The sequence below is a fragment of the Cuculus canorus genome, chromosome Z (assembly GCF_017976375.1).
Source record: "Cuculus canorus isolate bCucCan1 chromosome Z, bCucCan1.pri, whole genome shotgun sequence".
Taxonomy (NCBI): domain Eukaryota; kingdom Metazoa; phylum Chordata; class Aves; order Cuculiformes; family Cuculidae; genus Cuculus; species Cuculus canorus.
In genome coordinates, this window is record NC_071441.1 from 34,597,993 (window position 1) to 34,611,307 (window position 13,315).

The following is a 13,315-nucleotide window of genomic DNA, read 5'->3' on the forward strand; positions in this document are numbered from 1 at the left end:
TTTCTCTGCAGTAGAAGCCCTGTGCTAATAGTTAAGTTTCACCTTTCTGGGATAATCCGTATGTCATTTATCATATTGATTTGCACTTTGTCATCTTTGTTTCCATACATAGGTTTTATGCTGAACTACTCAGAAAGGCTAATCTGACTTTTAAGCTGTGACAGACTAAGTGAAAGAAATCATCTGAGCAGGTAATGTCAGGCTAATGATGAAATCACCTGCTAATGCTGCAACTTTAGCAATTTTTTATAACAAATTAAATTAGTACATTTATTATGAAGAAATAGAGGAAGTATACTGAATTGTTAGCTCTGCAAACAAGGCTTCAGACAACTATAAAGCTTCAAAGTCTCATGCAAATGCTAACAGTTAGACAATGGCTATTTATAGGTCACTTTACTACTGAACGAGTGATGTGAGCAAACCTGCAATATGCCGTCCGGGCTTCATAGAAAGTGGTTACAGCTTGATGAGTAGTGTGCCTTGGCCGTACCTGCAACCAACCCTTTTGCTCCGCTGGCAGGTAGTGTATTGCCAGTTCATTTAGTTGCCTTTCAGGCCAGCCGTCTACCATTTATAGAAGCAGTTTGGTGAATTAAATGGTCCGTTAGAATGTGGGTTTAGTCTACTCTGGGACTCAAAATAGCTGTGATATGATGGCTTACAGCTACTGATCCAGATCTTGCTTGTAACTGACTTCTAAAAATGTTTTTGTAGAAGGATGCCTTTCATTGTTCTGTCCCACAGTTCTTATAGCATGGCCCTGGATTTCTAACACTATAGTTTAGGCAAGAGTAATTAATTTATTTTCTACGTAGTCTGTTTTCAGTGGAGGAAAACATTTGGCTTACAAGTGGTAAATCTACTGTTACCTCATTTGTATAAATATCGTTACGTATCGAAACGGCTTATACAGAATTGCAGTTTCTACATGTTTTTAGGCTGTTATGTAAATTATTCATGTGTAGGCTGTGCTAACATCTCATAATGCAGAATTGTGTCATTCTCTCTCAGTAAAATTTACTGCTGCGTATCTTTCTACACATTGGTTACAGTTGCGTGGTATATGAGTGAGGAAGTCCATGTTACACTGCAGACAAATTAGTTGGTTCTTCTGTCTGTGTAGCAGATACTATCCAAAGAGTCTTTAACTAGAAGGTAGCCGACTTTCAGTGACGATTCAGTTACAAAATTGGCGTCTACTGTAAAAACAGGTTTGCCTTGCTGACTTGAAGGATTTGAGTTGCTTTGTTATTGAACTCATTAGACAACCGGTGCAGTGTCATGTGTTGTAAGCTGGTTGCTCAGCTGTTTTGTCTGAAGATCAGCTTTATTTTCATATGATTATTTTACTAGAGGAAAGAAAAATGATCAGAACTCTGCCTGAAGGTATTCTCTGTGTAGTTTGTGTGGAGCCCAAGCATTGTGATACTGAAGTGTTTTGCCTGTGTAGCTCTTCCACTGTGTTGCTCTATTGCCTCCTGCTTTGCTCTGGCTAGATGTCTCATCTTTGGGGCCTGTAGTTCTCTAATCCTTATTGTCTGTCAATTAAACTTTAGTTTTGTCCCCCCTTCATTATTCTGAGGTAACTAAAGATAAACGGAGAGTAAAAAGCTGTTGTCTGATTCCTTAGCCGAAGGAGACTCAAACCTCATTCCTTCCACAGAATCTCCTTGTGTCACTGTTGGGGCAATGCAAATGTCAGGTGTTTCTTCCACAAAGGACACTTGATATAGCGACTATTCCTAATGGTGTTCTTCTTAGACCGCAACAGTGGATCACTTTCTTTTTTGACCACCTAGATTTCTATCAGAACAAAAGCAGCGATCAGAGCTTTCTGTCAGGTAACGCTGTCCAGACGAGTTTCCCCCCTTTCCTGTTTTCCTCTACAGCATTCTTCTGTTGTTTTAACCACCTTTTCTTTTTTTTTTTTTCTCCCCCGTTTATTCGTTTTACCGGCTGAAACTTGGCTCAGCTCTTTGTCCATAAATTTTTGGACAGTCTTCTCTGAAAACCACAGGGGTAAGGATAAAAAAAAAAATAAATTAATTTTACCTTTAAAAATCTGGCTTATGTCATTCTGAAAAAAAGACTACTCTGGTTCCCTAGTTAGTGAGCAAGGAAGGGCTGAAGCATCACAAACAAGCTGGCAGTCAAATATGGCACGCAAATGTCTTGCCACGTATTGTAGGAGATAAATAGGAGATAAACCAGGGAGCTGAAGTGTAGGAGAGGTGTGAGGATTTTTTGAATGTAATCTACAAAACATTGCCCTACCTAATACGGAAGATACATGAAGTTTAATTTACTACTACTTTTACCTTATTTTACATGAACATTTGAAATGTGGACTGAATTGCTTGGAGTTTTCAGCTTTCCTCTCAGTTTGTTGCGAAAGCCATTTCTGATACATGAATGCTGTCACGAGAGTTTATCGTTATGGGTGGATACACTTTGAATACAGGGGTGTTCTGCATTGTGGTGGGTTTTTTTTTTTTAAAGACAGAGTTGACAGCAAAGAATTGTCCGTTGCTACTCCAACAGCAAATCCTAGAGCAGTGATTCTTTTTGTCGCTCAGAGCCAGCTCTTACGGATGTGTTTCCTTTCTGTTATTGTCTATGGTACTTGTAATCCATCCTTCCTTAGTTACTGAGAACCGCTGAACTTGGTAGCAGATGTCATGGGCGATAATTCAATAACAAACCTGTTTGCTAAACCTCACGCATGTCATGAGACTTAACTGCCAAGTAAGACTTTTTTATTTGGAACTTCGCACAAGCCAGTTATTTTCTGAACTACCTGGTATAGCCAGTGATATGGAACCTGCTGACTAGAAGGATTATCTAACTAGTCTTGCACACAAAACCCTTGACCCATACATCTGGTTTAGGGATTTTCCACCAGCACCTGTTAACATTAAAGTTTGAATTTAGCAAAAGGAGCATCCAAAACCAAGAAGTTACTGCTTTTGAACCCATGCTCCATATTTACTTCCTTTAACTATGTTGTACATACGTATGCGCACAGAAAAATGATACATACATGATAAAATCATAGAGTAGTTTGGGTTGGAAGGGACCTTAAAGTTCCAACCCCCCTGCCACGGGCAGGGACACCTCCCACTAGACCAGGCTGCTCAAAGCCCCATCCGAACTGGCCTTGAGCATTTCCAGGGAGGGGGCAGCCACCATTTCCCTAGGCAGGAATGTAAGTATTTTAAACAGTGTGTAAACATACCAGAATAAGAATAAAGAGCACCTAAGAATGCGCAAGTCAGTGAAGGCTTCTAATACTACAGTGAACAAGGTAGTGTCTAATCCTTGAATTCATTCACAAATGGCAGTAGTTCAGCCCTTCTGACATCTGTGGTGCTCTGCAAAGGGGAAGAGTTGAGAAAGCTCCTTCTTACTAATACAAAGTGAGGTTGCTCTTTTTTATAAAATACTTTGCATTAGGAGCTGTAACAGTTAATTATACCGTTTTTTTCCCCTCCTTCCTTGCTCTCTAGAATTGGGGAACTCTTCGGTGAGTAACTTGCTGCTTCAAGAAAGGACGAGAGTAACTGAAGTTGTGAAAGTCAGGTAAGCAATCCTGTCAGTTTGCTTTTCACTTGAAATATTGAGCTAAATTTAGATGACAAATTTATGCATATTTGTTGTGGGGTACCAAAGCCATCAAAGCATTGATAGGGTTTTCAATCTCAAGTCATTTGATTTGGTTTGATGGCACTTCTCACGAATTCTAAGCAGCATTCTGAGTTTCTCCTTGGTGATGAGCCCTTATAAGAAGTCATGCAGAATCATGCTACGCAAATGTCCTTTGTGCTCATAATAAAACCAGATTGATTAATATTGGTATCTAAGTCAGAGTAACTTTGACAGGAGATCCGTGTACTTTTGTGATCTTCAGTGAAGTTACTGAATTGGTTTTGACAGCATTAAATGGTTTTGTTGCCCCAACAGACTCTGGTATTTGTGGTATGTGCAGCCATGTATACTTTATGTAGATTTCCTTCCCTAATTTTCCTACCAAAAAATAGTCTGGTTGGATTTGCTAATTACTTCATGTCAGTTTCACATTCTGATTTCTTTGTTCAGTGTGTAAGGCTTGTAAATAGATCCCCAATACCTAATTCTCCAATAAGATGACAAAACTCCTTTGGTGTTCTTTGTACGATAACTTTCATGGCTTAAATAGTTTAACTTGGAATTTAGTATCGTATGCTACGGCTCATGTTGATTTGCTCAGCTTTGAAGGGCCCATCCAGCTTGACTTCACTGTTTTCTAGGTCCCGACAAGTACATATGCTTTGGTGTGGTGTTGAATAACGTAGATGAACGGACAGCTTTTAATTGGCTGAATTTGGCTCCAGCGAAATTCTTCGCGGAAAGAGTTATCGGGCACTGGAACGGGCTGCCCAGGGGGGTGGTCGAGTCGCCTTCCCTGGAGGTGTTTAAGGAACGGGTGGATGAAGTGCTTAGGGACATGGTTTACGGGAGTGTTAGGAATGGTTGGACTCGATGATCCACTAGGTCCTTTCCAACCTGGTGATTCTGTGAAGGCTGCTGCGCTCTTGCACATGCTGCTTCCTCCAAAAGAGATGTACCTTGTAGAATATTGTGCAGTATCCCCTTTGAAAGCAAAGCCTGCAAAACACTATTTCATTTCTCAGGTACTCTCTAATAAATATCTTCCTATTTTACCTTATTTTTTGTGCTTCTGAGCACCGTTCCTGACTATGTAATTCAAGTAGTAGTCAGACTTGTTGCTTTGCTCTGAAAATACTCAATGTATCCCGAATTTCATTTAAGTCCTGCTAAATAGCTAACTCGACACTCTTTCCTTCATTCTCTCTCCCTTCCCCATGTTCCTTTGAAAATACTTCCGAGTTGTCAGTACCACTGATACCAGCATAAGTGTCACTTCAAAGTGGGAGCAGGAGCTTCAGCCTCCCCCACTGGCCCCGCAGTTCCTCCTCTGGCCTGCTTCTTCAAGCTATGCACCAGGAGCATCCTCAGTGTGGAAAAAAATGTTTCATGACCAAATGAGAATGGAGTGTGGGAGTGGAGAGTCTTCACCCTTGAGACTCTGCCAGGAGCGGGGGCGGAAAGAAGAAGGAAATGATAGACCGATGGGATGACATTAAAATAGATAAAAAACCTCCCAAACCCATAAACCCCCCCACCAAAAAAACACCCCACCCTATGGAGGTGGGTGGAAGGAGGAGAGGAGAAGGCATAGAGTTGGGTACCAGGCGTAGGGGTGATCAGGGCAGGTGAAAGGTGGCACTGTCTGTTTGAGGAGGAAGACAGACAGGAATAGAGAAGGAGCGTAAGGGTTTGAAGTGATTTAAGCAGCAGGAGGAGGGCATGGGCATGGATGAGAGCTGATGCAAGAGGACCAAGTGGGGAAAACGCAGCAGTTCTTTTAGATCAGTGGTGTCGGTCAGTAGTGATCCTTCCTGGAGCGTGGGGAAGCAAGAAGCAAAAGAGAACTCCACAGTGCAAAAATATGATTTTATTCTTGTGCCAGAAACAAATGAAGTGCAATGGGTGTTCCCAACCTGTTGGCTGCCCTTTCTGTACGTGCTCCAGGAGTGTTTGCAGGAAGCGTCAATCGCAGGTCAGGAATTCAAACCTGCCTGACTTGCCTCACTGACAGCTCTGAAAGTGGTGAATGTAAAATTTCCGTGTACATCTTAGGCTGGACTAGAACACACCATAAAAAAAGCCTTGTGCTTGAAGTGCTAATATTTTTCTTTATTTATCTTAAGTCTTTTGAGGTTCAAACTGGCAGCGAGGTTTAAAAGACAGTAATGCAGGATGGTGCACTAGGGCACATTAACAGACTGTTCACGTGTGCATGTCTGGGTACCACCACAGAGAAGCCTGCATGTCTTCAAAATCATTCCTTTTGTAGTATATGGTTTTCAAATTTAGTACATGGGTCATTTCTTCTGAGTAAGATTTTTCATGGACTTTGGTTTCCTGTGTAAGAAAGCATTTAGACTCCATCCACCATACTTTTATCTATAATACGACTCTAGTTTCCGATTTAATGATTGAGCGATGAAGTTGGAGCAATGGCAAAGAGAAGTTTTAGTTCACTTACTTAACTGAAATGCATATAAAGTGCCGTTGTGCACTTTAGGGGCAAAGTCAAAAGTCACGTAAGATGTTGGGTTTAACTTTCTGTTTAACAAAGGACTTCTTTTATTCTAGTTTACTTTTTATCTGCAGCTCCTAAGTTCTGATCACTGCATTAATCCTGTAGAATAACTCTGAAGTAACACCGGTTCAAAGCTATGCTCTTCTCTTATTCCATTTCAGACGCCCGTTTGTTCAAATGGTCGTTTATTTACTGTTGTCTCTCGCAGCAGCTGTGTTTGTATCTTGACTGCTTTATAGTTCCTTCGTTGTTGAACTTGGATCAAATCGTTGCAGTGCAGCTTGATTGTGTGAGTGAATCAGCTTCTTACATAGATCTTCTGGCATATGTCTTACAAAGTGGTTTGGTTTTTTTTTTTTCCCCCTGAAACATACATAAAAGTATGCACCCGGAGGGATCTTTCATTTTCGAGGTTTTATATTTAGACTTCTAACTAGCTATAGAATATACATGGTAATGACATTTAAAGTATCTCTAACAGGTTGGGAAGTTCTGTTCTATAAAGCCCTTTTTCTTTCCTTTCTGAAAGTACAGTCCTATTCTGTAACATTTTCCTTAGATTGTCTAAGCTTATGTACTGTGAAATACGGCATCCTGAAAAACCTGTAGGTTAATTCCTCCCTTCTTAGGCACACTGTACTTTGCAATCATGTTTTTGTTTTCCTGTGGGATTTTAAGCAGGAAAAAAATCTGCCATTTTTTACGTAGGGCACAAAGCCTAAGAGCGTAACTCTGGCTTTTAACACCGTCAATAATCATGTCTCCAAAGAAAAGGAGATGCCTGAAGTGCTGTCTGCAGTGAGAATGGCAAGGACAAATGTCCTGGGACTGCTTGGATGCTGGAGTCCTGTTTCCTGGGAGAGCCCCGGCTGAGTGTTAATAGTCCTTGTCACAGATGATTCAGTGCTTCTGTCTGTGCTCTGATTTGTAGTGCCACTCCGGTGATACTTAAAACGTGGCCATTCCGATGGTGCCAGAGCTGCAAGTTCATTGTGGAGTTTGAATAGCATCGGTGTCCCAAGTCCTCCCTTGTTTCTTTCCCCATCCAAGTGCCGGTACAGAAGGAGGGTGAAAGCTTTGTGCACAGAAGGAGGGTGAAAGCTCGCAGTTGGAATGCTTGAGAGATCTATCTGTGCATACAAAAAGCAATAGACACACATACTAGTCAATGTTGAATCTTCAAAAGTGGATGTACTAGTAACATAAACAGCAGATTTTTTTATCATCTGCCTCTACTTACAAAAATGAAGAACGATATAAATTTTCAGTTATTTTTTTCTTGGCCTCTTGTTGCCTGGAGCGTCCTCCGAGCTGCTGGCCCTCCTCCTTCGAGTCCGCTGCGGTGGTCGGACAGGGGAGCGTTCCCTGCCCTGGCTGGAAGTGCTGGGTCCGGGCATGGGGACTCCTGGCTCCTCCTGGGCCTCCTCTTCCTCCGGCAGTGAGGACAACGGGGGACGAGGATTGGCTGCTGGGACTCCCACCGATGGCGTTGGACGAGGTGCCGGGGAGCCTGTCTGCAGCAGATGTTGTGGGGCTGCTGCATGGGACTGAGCTGGGGCTGGGAGACCCAGGCCCAGCAGACGAAAGGCTTCCCTGCGGCACCGTTGCACAGCGACACGTATGAGTTCGTGCACAAACGCCTCGGTGTAGTCAAGGAGGGAGTCCTGCAGCATGTGGACTAGATGTTGTTCGTCCATCCCATGGCTGGTCAAGATGTCAATAGCCATGTCCCCCACCATGGCTGCCTCGCTCGGGCTGCCGCTGAAGATGTGCCGGAGTGTAGCCCGGAGCCAGGGGAGCAGGGTCTCCTGGAAGGACGGGAGGGCCTGGAAAAGTCTCGCCCATTGCTCTGGCTGGAGGCCGCCCACCAGAGCTCTGTGCTGGGCGTGTGGTTGGGGCGCTCCAGGGTGGTGGAGGTCCTGGGCAGCTGGGTCAACAGGAGCTCCTTCCCCCTGGCGGACGATGACTGTCGATGTTTCAGGTGGAGCGATGACATGCTCCACGTAGTCATCGTCCGCTCGCACCGAGTGCAGTATGGAAGTGATCCCCGTCTTGCAGAGGGGGCACTCGGGCTTTTCATCAGCCCACCGCAGGATGCAGGGGTAACAGAATTGGTGGAGGCATGGCATGACAAAGCTGGGCTCCTCCCAGCTGTCCAGGCAGATGGGACAGCGGTCCTCCAGCTGTGTGGCCATGCTCTTCCCTGCCTGCGGTGGGCTGGGGGGAGTGGTGGAGGCCGTGTTGCTGCCTCTCGCTGCTGCTGCAGCAGTGGGTGTTGTGCTAGAAAAGGAAGAGAAATCGCAGTTGTGGAGATGGGTGGAAGAAATGCCCAGGTCCCCCAAGAAGAAAACGCTCCCAGCTCCCCAGGGTGAGGTGTCCCCTTCCAGCTCACCTCTGCTGCAGCAAGCACCCCTCCTGGGGCGTTCTGGCTCCCTGAAGCAGGACCAGAGAAAATTCCCGAGTGGCCAAATGAAGCAGACTGCTCAGCTGGGGTGCAAAGACGAGCCCCCCTGCAAGAGTCTCTACCTGGCTACAAGCAACGAGCGACAAGCCGTTGCTTGGGGCGTCAGGTACTCGGTGACATCACAGTCCAGTGCGGGTAGCCCTGTCGGCCCACCCATTGGTACCACCTCTCCTCCATTCATTTTTTGCTGCTCACCAATGAATTTTTTTGCCCTGAGAAAGATGAGTCCAAAGTGAAAAGCACTTGCTTTTATCTGTTTGCTTTCCTGTGATACTAGAACTGCTAAAGAACTTCTTTCTAGGAAATTGCTGGTAATATACTGGTGTTTACAAGCAAGACAGTACCAGAGTCAATCCAAAAAGCAGTGAGTTTTTAATTATTTCCGGTTTGGTTTTCAAATCTATTTCGTTTTCTAAATTTTCCATTTGGGAACACCGCCCATATTCCTCTCCCCTTCACAGGTGGCCCAACCCCGCAGATGTGTTTCTGGAATGAATCCAGGTGTATTTCAGTGTGAATGAACAGCACTTCAGACTACAGCGTGGTTTGCCGATTTCATCATTTGAGTCCTTTTCTTGTATATTCATGAGCATGCCAGACCTTTTATACAGTCTTTCTGGAAGATGAGAAATTTTTCGGAGGCTGTTCTTAGCGGTTATAAAAATCCCTCATCTGACTTCACTAGTTCTTAGATCAAAGCGCAGTGCAATCTTCCCATCAAATCATGAGTGTGAAGAGGAAGACTTCTGAAGACCCTTCCTGGGAAGGGAGCCACCCATGCTATTGGTTGGCAGCTTAGGGAGAGCATGGGACGTCTTCTCGAGCTCTTCCATCGGTAAATAGTCATAATGGAGCAGCAGGGATTGCCTGCCTGCTTTCTGGTTGGGGGAGAGGGGGCAATGCTCTGTTCTGGCTCAGAGATGCAGATAATGAAACCCTTTCTGCCCCTCTGGAAAGACATGTGCTTCAGCGGGAACCCACGTGCAGCTGCAGCTGTAGCAACAAGGGCCTGGAGGGAAGAATGAGCGCAACTTCCCAGCAGAGGGTGGCCATGGTGGAAGATGAACAAATTAAACCGGTAGCATAGTACTTAGAAGAATCCATATGCCTCTTATTCTTCCTAAGGACATTTTCCTTTTTTAGTTAATCTGTGTGGTTTTTAATAGGTAGCTAAGTCTAAAGCGGCTTGAGTCTTGTCAGCGTCTTTGTTACTTTTAACTTTCTTGGCCTGGGCTTTTGGACTTTCTGGTGTTGAATGCAACATTGTAAGTTTTTTCTCCTAAGAGTTAGTAAAAACTCTGGGGCTTGGGGGTTTTTTTTGATGATTTTAGTGTCTTAACTTTATAGTGCATTTCCTGGAGAATTCATAGCAGTTTCATTTAGCGCACAATTCATTTCCGCTAGTTAAAATGCGTGAAGGAATTCAGTTCCACTGGATTTTGTAGTATGTATACATAAAACCTTTAAAGAAGCCTTTCTCAAATTGGTTTGAGAAACCAATTATTTTAATTTTTTTTAGGGTGTGTGTGTATATATTCGTGGGACTGTTTGCAAGGTTTGCCTTGGTTCTTCTGAAGTGGTTATGCTTATTGCGAGGGGTGCTTTCTAGGGAAATTAATTTTAACTCTTTTCATTTGTGAGATGCGGTTATCCTATCTATTTGCTTGGGAAGTCCTGTGGATAAATGTGGATCACAATACTGGTGTGAATAGAAGAGGCTATATTAATTACCCAGCTGTGGGTAGTGATTCGTCAGCTCCGGTTCTGGCTCCATGTCTGGGAGAGAGAGGGTGCATTTGTTTGAGAGAGAGACTGAATAATGAATACCTTAAACAAAATCTGTGGCTGAAGGACAAAGAGGGCTCTGGGGAAGTGTCTGACTGTCCAGTGTGAAAGGATCACAGCCATATCTGGTCTTCGTGCTGAACCTTGCGTGTGGGCCATTGCCACTTCTTTTTGAGGAGGAAAGAGGGGAGATAAAATCCACTTAGGAAGCTGGTGCATCTTGGCAGTGAAGGCACTGTTACTGCATTGCACTCAATCTAATTACTGTACTGAAGAATGGAAATCAGGTTACCTGTCCTGTTTTCCAGTATTTTCTCAAACATAGTAACCATTTTTTGGCAAGATAGATACAGGTCTTTTTTTTTTCCTGTTTTCTACTTTCTCACCTCCTACATGCAGTCTCTAATGTCTGTGCTACAAGCTGATTGTAAATCAGAGCCCAGAGTAAACAGAGCAGTAGTGATGATTCCTGAATGATCACTGATCTGGCCAGTGAGCTGATCTAGGGCTGCTGAAAGTCAGGAGGACGTTCTCTGCCACTGACTCTACTACACAGGCAGTAACGTCCTGAACAGGAGCTGGGTGGAAATCTAGAATAACATCATTTTAAACTGTTCAAGCAAGATTTATTGGAGCTTGGTTGTAGGTGGGATGAGTTACTGATTTCTTGGCTTTTCTCTTTTTTTTTTTCTTTTCTCTTTTGCTTGTTCCCTCACTTGCTCTGTGTTTAGCCTGAGCAATAAAAGAAAACTGAATGTGAAAACTAGGAAGAACATGTTCCCTCACTATAGGTAGATTTGTTGACTTGCTGTGAAGCGCCAAGGGAAAGTTCCGGCACCTGTAGAATATTTGGAATTATCCTGGATCTCAAATTATAGAATCGTTTGTATTTTTATACGGAGTAGAAAAAAATGATAGATTGGATAGGATTTGAGGCTGTACTTAAATGCTATATTTAACAACTGTATCTTGTGCTCTTTGCAGAAGTTGCTAGTGAGAGCACAGTTAGAAATTTAAAGAGCTTGACTCTCCCTGTAACAGCCCTTTTTTTAATTTGAGAAAGAGCAACCGTAATGGAAAGACATGCTAAAGAAGAGCTATAACTTTTATCTCAATGCTCCCATGTTAATCTTTCAGATAAAAATATTATCCTAGGCATAGTAACTGGTGTTTGGTTTTGTTTTTTTGTTTCCAAATATACACCAGGTATCTTTGTCAGCAGATTCAAGGAAAATGTCCTCCACCCACATACAGAAAAGAAAAACAGTTGTGTGGCATTGGAGAAGATGGGATCTCATTCAAAACAGGGAAACTTTGTATGGTGTTTGTTACAACTGTTCAGCAGTTTAGTCAAAGCAGTTGCTGCTTGCTTTTCATTTCAGTGGAGTGACTTAAGTCAGTTCTACATGCAGATTTGATTGTACCCTCCAGCGTAACCCTAGTGACTTATCTCCAGACCTCTCACTGGAAAGGAATATGCAAATGGAATACTGTGATGTTATTAAATAATTTAGGGGGAAAAAAACACAAACAGAACAAAGAGAAGTGTGAAGACAGTAAAACCTTTCTTGTTTTTCCCTTTGAACAGAGAGGATTCCACTGACTTTTACAGATTACATTTTCAGTAATATTGGAGTTTGCCAGCAGTTCTGTAGTGTGCTGAAACAATACTCACCACTGGTTTTGTAAAGGTCAGTATGAAGATACCAGTTGCATATACTTCAAACTTGTCACAATCTCTTCAAAACTTCCTTGGTCTCGAAGGTAACTGAAGAAAGGGGCAAAAGTCTATGTAGGACTAAAGAAAGTAGTGCATCTTCTCACAAAATAAAAAGAAAAATCTGTCATTTTACCTTTTCTGTAAAAGGCAGTGTGCTAGTTTGGGCAATTTTTATCTTCCCAAAATTTTTCTGTTTAATTCTGTTTGTTGGTCGTTTGTCACAGCAGATCTTAAGAGAAAATGAAGCTGTTGTTTCACTTGACGGTTTGCGTCTCCAAATTGCTGTGATCCTGGCGTAGGGCAGAGTTCCACTGCATTGAAAACACAAGCAGTCTCATTCAAAGGGGAGCATGTACCAGTATACATAGGCTTTCCTGACCGTGGCAGTACCAGAAAAGGCAGTGGATTTGTTTGTTAGGAAATTTTAATGGTCTGTCAGTGTTTCTCCATAGCAACCCGTGGAGCCAGGATGATCCTTCTGAATAGCTCATATATATTTACCGTGTGGTCTAGGGAACTAGGTACTTGCCAAGACAGATAACTCTAATTAACTAAGTTTACCTGTCAAAAGAATCAAACAACAGACAGTAGAGAACACAGTGGGTGATGTTGGCAAAGCATTTTTTTTTACAGCTTGAACTTGAAAGCATCTAATGTTAAATCACTCATGATCTAAGCCTTGTAATTCACTTCACTGTCTGCAGCTTGTTCTGTGGACTTCTTCAGCATAGTTTACAAAAGAAGTCTTGGAGGAACATGATGGTCCTTCGTGATACAAAGAGCTGCAGTGCTTGCTGCTGCCATATTCCTTACAGCTTTGTCACATGTGTTGCAGAGAGATAACCTGTTGTATTGGCTGCCTGGAAAACTTCTGTACCTGATCTTCAGTAAAGAAACTTTGATTTCCCCATTTCAAGTCAGCAGATGGTTTTGACTGACATGAGAAACACTTGAGTTTTCAGGCTTGTATTTATAGAAATTCTTACTCTGTGTGGTAGCAGCATTCTTTTCATGGTAAGGGAGCTCAAGATCATACTTCATAGTTGTTATTTAGGACCTTTCAAGTTTATCAGCAGAAGTACTATATTTCCAGTGATTGTTTTGGCATGAGAAATACCATGGCAGAAACACTGCTAATCTTTCAGGCTTCATCAGGGTTTTGTTTTGGTCAGAAGGT

General features: G+C 42.9%; 1 protein-coding gene across 1 annotated transcript in view; it reads left to right on the forward strand.

The window, feature by feature from the left end:
- Positions 1 to 13,315, forward strand: part of LYRM7 (LYR motif containing 7) — a 67,707-nt gene that overhangs the window by 31,477 nt on the left and 22,915 nt on the right. Inside the window, 1 exon segment of the mRNA XM_054053819.1 lies at positions 3,510 to 3,582. The gene's annotated coding sequence lies outside the window, so the exon portion shown is untranslated.